Source organism: Pleurodeles waltl, chromosome 5, assembly GCF_031143425.1.
Source record: "Pleurodeles waltl isolate 20211129_DDA chromosome 5, aPleWal1.hap1.20221129, whole genome shotgun sequence".
Taxonomy (NCBI): Eukaryota; Metazoa; Chordata; class Amphibia; order Caudata; family Salamandridae; genus Pleurodeles; species Pleurodeles waltl.
Window position 1 is genome coordinate 452,956,290 of NC_090444.1, and position 13,443 is coordinate 452,969,732.

General features: G+C 44.2%; 1 long non-coding RNA gene across 1 annotated transcript in view; it reads left to right on the plus strand.

Annotated features, from left to right (window-relative positions):
* Nucleotides 1-7,559, plus strand: part of LOC138297266 (uncharacterized) — a 54,344-nt gene extending 46,785 nt beyond the window's left edge. Inside the window, exon 2 of the long non-coding RNA XR_011203985.1 lies at nt 7,136-7,559. This is a non-coding gene — a long non-coding RNA (uncharacterized lncRNA). The remainder of the gene's footprint in view (nt 1-7,135) is intronic.
* Nucleotides 7,560-13,443: the final 5,884 nt, after the last annotated feature.

Below are 13,443 nucleotides of genomic sequence, written 5' to 3' on the forward strand. Positions count from 1 at the left end.
CTGGCTGACGAAGGATGATACTCTGAAATCAGTCCCAGGATGCTTGTTTTTGGTCCAGGGAGGACCTGGCTTGGCAATTTGGGATGGACTGTTCCCATGAGGAACAGGGTCAAGATTGATTTGCATATGGCTGGGTCGAAACTGGGGTGGCATTGTGAGCAAAAGAATGATGGAGTAGATCCAGATCTGTGACTGGGGGTGAGTGTTTGATTGTTCCACACTCCATCCATCATCCTTTTGTGTTGCCAAAGTTGCCCTAAATGGGAAGCGTATGCCCAGACGTGGGTCCAATGCTCAATCTGCCACTGGATTCACTAGCCTGGCTGATGAAGGGTAATACCCTGAAACCGGTCCCAGGATGCTTGTTTCCAGTCCAGGGAGGAATTGGCTTGGCAGTTCGGGCTGGACTGTTCCCATGAGGCACAGGGTCAAGACTGATTTGTAGAAGGCTGCGTCTAAACTGGGGTGGCATGATGAGCAAAAGAACGATGGATTAAACCCAGATATGTGACTAGGGGTGAGTGTTTGCATTGTTCAGCACTCCGTCCATCATCCTTTTGTGTTGCCAAAATTAATGCTCACCATTATCTCTAATGGCATCTTATCATGCCTGCAATTTGTATTAAATATTGACCCTTTACCAATGTAATTCCAGGTAAAGATTTTCTTTTTTTTTGCTAACACCTATTATAAATATCACACTGATGCTTACAAGTCGTGATTTATTGAAATTAATGTAGGCATTGTATGCATCTGATCTCACATGTGTCACAAAAACTCTTGCAGTGGATACTACATTATGATAATGGAAAAGTGGATATTATGATTGACAATGCATGATAATAAACTGCAAGGGTCTCAATAAGTAAGAATGGATGTGTCATCACCTAATGGCTCCTAAAGCACAATGGTTACGGTCCATAATCTCCCAGGGCATGTTACACATTGAATAATAGGATTATGGAGCCCGACTTATTAATGTGTTTAAAACATATATATTTGACCATTGAACATTAAGATATTTGTACAAGATGAGAGAATACATATTAGGCTAAAAATATAATTTATTTGAAAATGGAAGTCCCCTCTCATTGAATAATAAAGAAATCCAAACGATAAATTAGAAGAAAAAAAAATCATAGTCTCAGACCAGACTCTGGCCACATGTTCCCATATAGGAACCTTGCATCGAGACTCAGTGGCACACTAAAGACCTCCTACGAAAGGGGCATATGTTCTTCCATGAACAGAATGGAATCCAAGCACCTCTGGTTACCAATCGGGAGGAGGGGTGGACCTTTTCTTCAAGGGATTAGGAGTAGTAGGTGTGGTTGGGGAAGGAGTAGTGATATAGTACGGGGTGGATATAGGAGGTGTGTGAGAAGCAGAGGATGTAGGAGCAGTTGCAGTGGTGGTAGGTGGGTGTTGTTGTGTAAGTGAGTGTGTGTCTAGAGTGCTATGGAGAGGTTTAGTTGTGTGTTTGGGTGTGTTGTGTTATTTTCTACAGTGAATGTGTACTTTGTAATTTGGATGAATGTCTGGAGTGGATGTTGTTGCTTTTGGTGTATGCCTTGGAGGTTTGTGTTTGGCTGATGTGGGTGCTTGCCCGTGGCTTTGCCCTTTTGTAGTGTATGTTTGGATGATGTTGGGGGCTTCTCTGTGGGTCTGTCCTTTTGTGTTGTATGTTTGGCTGAAGTTGGGTGCCTTCATGTGGTTTTGTCTTTTTATGGTGTATGTGTTGCTGATGTTGGGTGCATGCCTGCAGATTTGTGTTTGGGTGGTGTGAACTTTCCTAATGTTATTTGCTGGTCTGCGGGTTTGTCCTTTTGTGGTGTATGTGTTGCTGATGTTGAGTGCTTGTCTGTTGATTTTTGTTTCTGTAGTGGTGTTTCTTGTGATAAATTAGTCCTTTTGGGTGATGTTGTGGTGGGTGTTTTGCCTTCTGTGGGGGGGGTGGTGGATGTGGTTGTTGCCGTTGGTGTGGTGCTGGTTGTGGGTATGATGATGGCTGTGGGTCTGTGGTGGCAGATGTGGTGGTGGCGGTGGTGGTTGTGTGTGTTGTGGTGGTAGGTGTGGTGGTGGCTGTGGTGGTGGTGCTGGTTATGGATGTAGTGGTGGTGGTTGGGGTGGTAGTGTTAGTGTCCATAGGTTTAGGTTTGTAATCAACTTTATGATGTATTGTATGACTGTGTGCATGTCTGTGTGTTTTTTTTTGGCAGGGTGTGTGGTAGTGTGGATGTACTGGGTAAAAGACAAACTGAGGTGGATGGTGTGGTATAGAGGGGATGGGAGGAGTTATGGTACAGGAAAGATTGATAACAGAAGGGGCAGGGCTTGTTGGCTGGGGCAGTGAGGTCTGAGGGGGTCTGAGATGTGCCATACCCCTATATATGGTACACACAGAACTGTGGATGCCATCCTGGAAGACTAGTAATTCAGTCAACTGTTGACTCAGTCCCTGGATGGCAACCAACAATGCAGTGTGTCCACCTGAAATACTGTACACCATGTCCAGAAGACATTTGGCGGCATTTCAAGCAAGCCCCTATCCATGCTGCTCCCTGTGGATGACGGGCTAAACCCAGAAACACGTGTACAGGGATATACAGCACTTGCTGCACCTACAGAGTTGAAAGACTTTATTACTTTCTGAACGGACTACAAATTCGACTGCATTCACCATGATGCATTAGGGTCATATTTTGTTGCTGGAGTGTAGGCAGTGTGCTCCCTTTCTTTGCGAAACTATAGCAATACTGTACCATTGCACCATGTGTCAGTGAACTGTATAACCACTGACCCCAAGAGTCTTGTTCACGGTCTGTTGGAGTTTGTCGTTTTGAGTGCGTAATAAAATTTGAAAATCAGAGACAATAGAGTGTGATGGCGTTTTCCCTGCATTTGTAACGTGTGGTTAGGGATTTTGTACATACGTGTCTACTGAATGTACTTAGACATGTGAAATCAGTGCCCTAAGGTAGTTCCAACTGGTACCCTCGCCATGCACTACTAATTGCGCTACAAAATCAGCACTCACGACATCTTTGTTAACATTGATAATGTCACTGTAACATTTGTAGTAAAATTATTGATTAGATAACTGTGCATGGTGGGGGTGCAAGTTATATTTACCTTAGGGCACAAGTTATAGTTACTTGAATTACTTAGGTTTTATTTGTTCGAAATGTGAGCATAACTATGACGTCCCTATAACTTTTGGATTCTTGATTGAATTGTTCTATTTTTTTTAAATTCTATTTTCTAACTATAACGCCACTGTAACCTTTGTTGTTTTTTTCAGTGAATTTATATGTTTTCTTTCATTCTAAGTAATTTTAATTACTTTTCATTAATCAAACCTCCAAAGGAAGGCCCAGCATGGTGGGGGGTTGCCCACAGGGTGTGGCCTGCATCCAGGCTCTGCAGCCACCCCGTATAACCACCCAACCCTGTGTCACCTATGGCCTTTGGCAGTGTGTGCGGGGATTGACTGCAGGGACTGTGGCTTAGCCCCTATACCAACCCAACCAAGAATGGACTTTCCCCATGCATGGAAGTGGTTGTCCGCATGGCTTGTTTTGCAGCCAGGCCATGCAGCCTACTCACTATGACCACCCAACCCTGCATCACACACGGCCTTAGGCAGTGCGCAGCAGGGATTAGATCGCAAGGCTTGACCTACCCCCATGACCATCCAATCACCCCACCCCACTCAAGAAGTGCTTCTTTGTTCCGTGGAGATGCGATCATGTTCATGTGCATCAAAAAAATGTCTCCTAAATTGGAGGGAAGCACCCTCAAGAGATCTTTTTGTATGCTGCAAGCAGCCTGAGAAAATGGAAGCAAGACTTTGTATACCACTAATCTATATGGGGTGGGGCCAAAAGGGCATAGCTTCTAGGGCATTTTACGTATTTGCTGTTTTTAAAAGGGAGAAAACAATCTCTAGTATCAGCAGAAGATGACCCAAAGAATCCTCTCGTCACAATCACTACATGAGATATTGCACTTGAAAAAAGCAAGGATGCAAACACCTCGATCAAGGTTTCCAGATAACGTTTCAAGGTGGAAATGCAGAGAAAAAACACTTCTGCTCCCTAGACCATGTGCAAGAAAATAGGATGATTAGAAGCTTGCAGAGGAGGAACTTTAACGTGGTCACCTGCTTTGTTTATATATGTGAGTGTTTCCCATTGAGGTTTCATTTCTGTGAAATGATCATCATGCCAGAATGAGTCCTGCCTTGCTTATTTATCCAAGAAGAGGCTACCATTTTTTGCTGAATATCTACCCACAAAGAGTACTTTCAACTGGCTAGTTAGTAAGTGCTACCTCGTAGGGTAAATGTATAGTTCATCTCCTACATTGAAGTTTTGTGAGGGACGCCAAGGTAATTCATCCAGTTACCTTGTGTGTCTGTAACTGTGCCATTGTGATTGTTTCTCAAGCATCTTCATCAGATACATTTTCAAGGAGGAATTGCCGAGAAAACACACTTGGATGATTTGTACATTTCAGAACTAAGGGCCTGATTTATACCTTTTTAGCACCTGATTTTTTTACGCAAAAGCGCCACAAACTTACAAAATATAATTTCATTTTGTAAGTTTGCGCCACTTTTGCATCACAGAATGATGCAAGTGCGGTGCTAAAAAAGTATAAATCAGGCCCTAAGTGCTTTTTTACATACTTGTAGTTTTTAAAAGGGAGACACGATCTCTGGTGTCTGCAACAAATTACAAGAAAGAACCCACTCATCATAATCACTGCATAGATGTTGCACTCATGAAAAGCAAGGATCAAGCCCTTCCATCAAGAATTATAGCTAACTTTTTTTATTGTAGAAATCCAAAGAAAAACACTTGCTTTGCCTTGGTCATTCACAGGGACTTCGGGGGAGCCTCAAGGCCCCTTCAGCCTCGGCTGGCTCCCCACCTCCTGTGGGAGTCAGCATTACTCCTGCATGCAGGGAGCTGCAGGAAATGTAGCTACTCCATGTGGAAGCAATACTTTCATCTCTTTCCCTGAAAGATATGAAAACTCTGCTTCTAGCAAGCAGAGCATATTGACAGCTTCAACTTGCTGGAAGCTGAGTTTTTGCTTTTGCTTGGCAGGAGCTGTCACAGCTCCACCATACAAAAGCAAACAGCTCTATCCCAAGGGTAGGCACCTTGGGAGATAGCAGGAGCTGGCCCTGGGGGGTGGTGGTATCCAGGGCCAAAAATGACTTTTCGGAGGAGGGCTGTGCAGACCCCCTCCTTTGTTGTACACAGGCCAGCCACAGAGAGATGGTGGTCCTAGGGCCACATAGGGCCAGAGAGGGAGGCCTCACAACTTCTCTTCCTCTTTTTACAGAAGTAGTTGGTTCTGAGGAGGTGGTGGTCTTCAGGGCCAGGGGTCAACATGGACCCCTGCTTTCATTTTCAATTATTCCCCGAGGTGGTGGTGGTCCCTGGGGCTTCTGAAAGATCCAGGAGGGAGCTCCGTGTGGCCCCTTACTTTAAAATAAAAAAGCCCCAGAGAGGTCAGGGTCCTTTGGGCATATAAAAGCCCTTAAAGGGTGGCCCCATGCGCCCCCCCCTCCATTTTTCTAATAAAGTCTGCATACCCCCAGTCACTGACCCATGCAGGACCACATTTATTTTTAATTCACTGTGAAATTCATAAATATTCACCAATTTCACAGTAAATTAAAACATTTTGTTTGCCCTGGCACTGTCACATGGGGTATAAGACCAAGGCTAGGGGGTTAGGGTATATCTGTACATGATCAAGAGTATTTGTGAAGTTGTTGCAACCCTAGATATACAAATTTGGATTTCCTATATTTCTCAAAAAATACTGATCGGATTTACACCAAATAACAAAAAAGGCACTTTGAGGACAAGACCTACCTTTTTTGCTAAATCTGGTGTAATCCTGTCAAGCGGTTCAGGCTGTATTAACGTCTAAAATCTCCATGGGAATTAACATGGGAAACACACTTTTTTTAGTCCCCTTTTTCTTACCCCCACTTGACAGTTCGCTGTGAAACTTTTCGTGTACAAAATGACCCTATAGGACACTTTTTGGGGACAATGTCATCAAGATTTGTCAAACAGAGCCAAAGATATAGCCAAGTAAAAAAAAATTTTTCCGATGGATACTAGGTCCTAACTATAGCTACATACCCTGCAACACCAATAGAGCGGAGGTTCAATTCAGCACATAGGGCAACCCGCAATGTGGTGGAGTGCACTTTTGGGCTGCTGAAGAGCTGCTTCAGGTGTATTCACAAAAGTGGATGCGCACTACAGTACAGCCCAGAGACAACATGTAAAATAGTGGCCACATGTGCGATCTTGCACAATATAGCAACCACCAGGGGCATACCAGTGGAAATAACAGAGCCAGACTCAGATGAGGGTGATGATCCCATATCACCCCAACAGCCAGCAGACAGGACCATTGCAACAGAGGACAGGTAAAAGCATACAGACATCATGCACAACCATTTCTGATGTAAGTAATGTAAACACAACCTCTATAATATGTATTCCTGTAATCATCTTTATTACCTTGACCTCAGGTAACATATGTGACAATAGGACATATCTATGCACTATAGGCAGACATGAGCGATTAACGGTGTCACACTATTAACATCATAGTATAACTGTATTGCTACATGTGACTATCACTATCCCCAAAACCCAGTTTGCTGGTTGTAGCACTGCGTGCTGTCTGCATTGCATCCAGAATGTTGGTTATTTGCACCAATCCCTGTGCAACGTCCCGACTGCAATGTGCCATCTCCACCTGTGTGGCCACAGCACATTGTGAGATCAAGGCAGTTGAACTAGCGAGCCGATTGACGGATCTGGAGAACCCGTTGAACATTCCCATGAACTGGTGATGGCGCCTGCGATGGTTGACATGCTCATGTTTTATCTCAGTGCAGAGTTCCTTAATGGCGTTTGTCAACTCCTTAGTGTTTTCTGCAGCTTTTTTGCTGTTCCTTATGCAGAGACTCCAACTGCTTGTGCAGTACTCCCATATTGTCATTATGACACTCCAACTGCCTGTGCATTGCGACCATGTTATGATCAATAGACACCAACTGCCTTTGCATTAACCTCATGCGTTTGCATTGCAGGAGCTGCACTTTCAGCATGGACGCTTCAAGGCCGCCAAAGATTGATGGGCCCTCTCCTTCATCTGTGCACTGTCTGCCTGCTTCATGACATCTCCTGAGGGGAGTTGACTGACGCTGGGGCAGGGACTGCTGTCTTCCTGTGGATGTAGCTTCTGGGGGTGGTGTGTGGACTTCATCCGGCATTTCGTCTGAGTCCATGTTCAACTCTGGGAGAGTTAACACCCTTGCCCTGCGCCTAGTTGGTGCAATACTCAATGACTCACTTGTGTTCGAGTCGGACTGTGGCTGTGTTTCAGCATCCCCCACATTTCCACATTCTGCTGCGGCAGGGCCTGAGACATCTGCAATGACAATGTGCAGCATATAATTTATGGATGTACCACAAAATGTTGCACAATAGTAATAAATGTACACTTACATCATATCACTGTGAGTTGTGTGTGTTGTTCCTCTGTGTGGCTGTACACTTACTTGCTATCTATGTGGTATTTGCAGGTTAGAGTTGTGGACTAGCACTCCCTTAAGGTATTAGTGCGTTGTATGTAAGAAGTGGCATCACTTTGTCGTGTGGGCTCTCATTATTCTAAATGAGACTACTGGATTTATAGGTAGCAGGGTTGTTCCTGGCGTGGGGGACTAAGTCTTACCCACATGGAAGGACCTCTGTCACCTCAAATCCGGTTTTGCTCCGGCTAACTAACAGTGCCTCATCTCTCCCAAGGGGAAGAGATTATTGGGCAGCCGAGCGCATGACATCTTTGGAACTTCTCAGGGAAGTCGTGGTCACTCAGATCCAAACCAGCTCTCTCATTTACAGTATGATCTCATATACAAATGACAAAGGCAGTTTGAGTTTTATATATTGTTTTTAATAAAACGACTGCATTTTAGATAATAAGGCATGAGCCGCAATAACCAGAACCATACAACACAGTAGGATTGAAATAGTCACGATGAGAGTGAAACATAAAAACAATGCTATCATGGTGTTAATGGATTCTATTCTCTCTCAGTTAGTTATATTTCGAGCACAGCATGTTAAGCTACTAACTTGCCTTTCAGATTCCCCGGGAAGCCATCAACCCTCATACCTGAGCAAAGGCCTGTGATCTGGTTCAGCATCTGCAACAAGGCAGTCAGCGTCTCGTTGTGGTTCCCTGGTCGGAATCTCCCTCTTGCGTGTATTAGGACAAGGAAGTGTTTTATAACTAACATGTCAGTGTGATCACAAAATGTCCCTACGCAAGCTGCAATCCAAAGACTAAACTCCTACCACGTCTATCGGCAATGTACCAGACTGCATCCTTGACTAAAGCACAGAGTGAGCAAGAATGTGTTACTGAAACTCCAGTGCTGAAGTAGGCTAAACGGTGTGATATAAAAAATAAAACAAGACCTTAGAACTGGCTATTTGAGAAATAACAGTACGAAGCTGAATCAAATTAATTCAGAGCAAAGTGCACAGAGGCTCAATGCTGCGAGCAAAGGAATAAAATACATCCAGGGCAAAGTTCACAAAGGCCTAACGCCTGAAGCTAACGCACAATGGATACATAAAATTGACCAAACTACACCCTCCCCTTGTCGGTAGCAAGTGGTTCTAACCAAAACGATAATAACAAATATGCCCCAGATAAATAAAAAAATACATTTCGACAAGTCCAGAGGACACCAAAGCAAAATCTAAATATAAATTTGTACGCATGTGACGGAAAAGCCAAATAGTTACAATGTCAATTTAGAAGAAACCCAATTTCAAATGGAAGCCACGGAAAGCAGGAGATCCTCTACTTCGGCAGATGTCAACACTGGAAAATCCACGCCAAATACTATCATGGAGCAGGTGTGTTCAAAAGCCCCAGAACCATCCAATGCGGCACCACGAGACAATACCATCTTCCTCCAGGAAGGGAATCTCGTAAACTGCCTCACAAAACAAACGCAACCGCAGTGCACACGTCTGGGAATGAGCCCTAATCAGGAACATCAACAGATCAGCATCAACCACTGGGGGGCGCTGCCGTGAGAGACATAGAGACAGTGCATGTTCAAACGAGCTCCAAAGGCACCGAAACATGGGTTGCACACAATCCAAAACTGGTCGGAATGACAGAGACCAGTTCACGACACAGCTGCGCTGATGGGAGCGCCAACATTGGATCTAGTTGCGGTGGGACAGCCATTGCGGAAGAACAACAGCAACAGCAAAACACCAGCCAATAAAGCCAAAGTAATCGGAAATCCCCCAAAAATGCTTCAGAAAATAGAATGAATGGCCGAAGGTATCAAACCGAATATGGAAGAGAAGGTATGATCAAAACCAACACCAACGGCTTTGAAAAAACATGCAATTCCAGCAGTGCTGGACGCATTAAATATACGTCCCACGAGTTCACCAAAGTGGCTCGGAAAGTTAGTATTTAACAGGGACTGTATTTCTGCTGATGACCTTGCCACCTGAAGTGCGTAGGTCTCGCGTGAAGATGTAAGGGCCACATGCTTTTGAAACAATAGAGCCTTTAGTCGACTCAACTTGTCGAAATTCACCTTGGAAGTAGCAATGTGAGGCCAGATGTCCGCTACCTCCCTAAATTGAGTGGGGGGAAACAACACATTCCCGCAGCACGTAACGGCCTTGTTGACAACGACCACGTAAACTATCCCGGCATGCATGCCACAACAGGCTTCACTGTTAAGAAGGACGTAGCTGCCGTTAGAAAGCACCTGGAATGTGTTTTTAATCACGGGGACTGGAACTCCCTTTAGATAGCAAGCCAAGTTCGCAACCGAGGCATTACACGCCCCATGCAAGGACAGCTGCTTACAAACCATCGAATGGCTGACAGAAGTTACGCATTCACTACCGCTAAGAAAAACCTCCCTCATACCATTAAGACATCTGTATAAAAAGGGAAGCTCCCACACCTCATGTGTGTAACTGTCTCCCAATTTCTCATACCTGCCCACCGGAATATGCTTCAAACAAGAAGTGAATTGCAGATTGGAAATAGGCAAATTTATAACCCCGTGTATCAACCACTCAGCAGACGGAATCTCAGCCACAGTAAAAGACAACTTCTCCAACTTTTCAATATTTAACATAACATATGTCGCTTCCTTTTTAGCCATCAGCTGTTGTTGACGTGTCAAATTAAAGGAAAAAAATATCTCCCTGGCTCGGATGTGCTGCCACGGAACGCGACCTGCCTTTAATGTCTGTAGAGTCCACCCCAACTGCATAATGGACCGCGTTTGACTCTGCCCATGATATAAAGAAGACATATTTGATCTAATAATGTCTATAGCAGAGGAAACAATGTTATCAATCGTATATAGACGGTCAGATAGGGTATGCATTCCATTATCCACAACAGACAATGCTTGTTTCAAATTCTCCTGATCTATCTGCCTCAACCGGGCCGCCACCTCCTGTTGTGAAAGTTTCCATATCTCATTGTACACTTCATACAAAAAACGTTTCTTCTGTGGCACTTTTGGACCTTACAAAAAATCTTGCAAGTCAGTATAATTAGACAGTAACGTGAGATGTGTCTTAACTGCATCCAGCGTGGATGACTTTAACCATTGTTGACAAAGTTTCCCCACGCTATATGTAGTAATGATAACAGCATGTTCTGGTGATATGTAGCGAGGGTCTGCCCTACTAGTCCTGAACCCCCATGAAGAGGTGACAAAACGCTGATGACACCCATTAGTGTCTATGGGCCACAATAACCACCCGCCTGGACGTGTCAATGAAGTGTTAAGCGTACCATTCTGGACCCAGTCTGTAAGCTCACTAAACATGGCATTAATATATTGCTGCCAATTTTTCAATTTGGAAGGGACAGGTATGCTAGGCAAATTCAAGTCTCTAATTGTTGCTAAGCCCAAACAGCTAGTCTGTTGTACAGTGTCATTTAAGAAAATCATTTGGACAGGAATAATACATGCCCTAGACAATGTGTCCCTACCCCGCATTTGCCAATTTTTCGTTCCCCAAACACTTTTCAAATCAACAGTTTTGGACCAGTATTCATACCCCTCAACCGATAGTTTGGATATAAACAAATTAGAATACAGTAATTTAGTATCAGTCAACAACATTTGCTTATAAGCATGCAGAGTAACCTTAAAATAGTAAGACTTAGCACTCTGTTGATGATGCCCAGAAAAATATGCAAATTTATCAGAATACGTTTTAGAACTCCCCTGTGGAGGAGTCGGGCAATGTTCCCATTGCATACACTCAAATATTGATTTAGGGCTACTAGCTTTATGAATAAAGTGGTTTCCATAATATTTGTAACAAAACATGTCACCATAATTATCTCTAAACTGGTAAGCATCTTCATTTTCATATACAGTATAATATTGCAATTCTGTCAACATAGAATCAACTGTCATCACATCCCAATCATCAGATACAATGCCTGGTATAACGATATCATTCATTGATAATGTGAGAACATACGGTATTTGAATTATTTCAGTGGGACCATATATATCAAACATTACTCTCTCCCACACAATCCCATCCGGAATTGGTACAGCAGAAATGTTCACGAAGGACAAGTCTCTTCGAACCATATATGATGAAAAATGCGGTTTCAACACCTTCTCCACCTGCTCAATCTCAGACCGTTCAGGAAGAAAATGACCATGTATCACCAGAAAAAAGGTAACAACAAACCCCAGCCATAGGAAAAAAGTTATCAGTCATGAAAAGCCACAGAAAGTTCCAAGGCACAACAAAATATGTGTGTTTGAGCCAACACAGCAGCTTACGTGGACCCAGGGCTGGTGTCGAAGAGGACGAAGAGTCTGACACGGTATCATCATTGTTATTAAAGCAGCCGGAGGCAGTTCCCGCAAAAGGTACAACCGTAAACAAAGGAGCAGATTGTGTCTCTCACCGTGGTACGCTGTAGATAACACCTTCAGCGACATCATTAGTCACAGAAACTTGATCAAAAGATTCCAAATTACTTGTCGTTAGTGGAACAATCGCAAGATCAGCTTCCACCCTCCCCAAGCTCGGAGAGGAAACAGCGTTGGTGCAAATCACCTGCAGCGGAACATCTTCCCCAGTAGTGAGAGGGATCCGGGAACTACTGGGCGTTCCTCTTGGTCTGCTGTGCAGAATCGGCCACATGTTGTAACTTGACATTGTCGATTGCTACAAAGCGATTTCCTTTGGCCCCTTGCAACGGCGGCAAAATCACAATTCTTGTGCCGTGGATCCCTAGTACAGGGACAGGCGCTCAATACGAAGGGCCAAATTATTTTTTCACTGCGACCATTTCACGCACAAGATCCCCAACTCTGGGAATCCAACCAGTAGGCGTTACTGGTTCATCCTTAATTCCTGTGGAGGCAGCACTGGCAGAAGAGTTATCTTCACTGAATTGTTGTAAATCCTGCAAAACAGTGACACGATCATTTATGTCAAAGGGCGTATCTGCCGCCTCCACACCAGGACCATCTAGATCAGGAACATACATTTGTGTTCCAAACAGGCACTCATATGAAGTACGACCCCCGCCAGGGACCTTCTAGGCAAGTTATTAAGTGCTCTCTGTACTCCATACAGGTGGCATAGCCAACTACGACCCGTACCTATAACTCTGGCCGTTAAGGATTGCTTTAAATCGCGATTTAAATGCTCCACGACAGAATTTCCCTCGGGATGAAATGGAGACGAGAACTGGAGCTGGACCCCCAACTAAGCCATGGTTGTCCCTGAATTCCTTAGAGGCAAAAGCAGGGCCCTGGTCAGAATGAAAAGCCGCAACTGCATATGTATAGACAAAGATGGGCAAACCTTTAATAACAGTTCGAGCGTCAGCCGAGTGCTGTGGCCAGACCCACACAAATCTGGAGCACTAATCTACAACTACCAATATATATTTGTATGCACTATCTGGTGTCAGCGGACCACAATGATCCAAGTACACACACTGCAAAGGTTTATTCGATATCAGAAGGGGCGTCTGCTGCGGGCGTCTAGCCGTGGAAACTTTCATTTGCTGACAGATGTCACAACAAAGGACATACTGCTTCATCTCTTTATAGAGACCAGGCCACCAGTAACGGGCCTGTAAGAGTGAAATTGTGGCTGCCACACCAGGATGTGCAGATGCCGCCCCCTCATGAGCTACAGTAATCAATTGAGGTTGCACAATTTTATTGGGCACTTCACGTACACCAACGCCTGGTATTTTAACTTCAGCGTTCAGCATACCACCCATGGAGTATTGATATTTAGAAGGGAATCCTTTAGGATAAGGCGTGCCATCAGCCGTGGC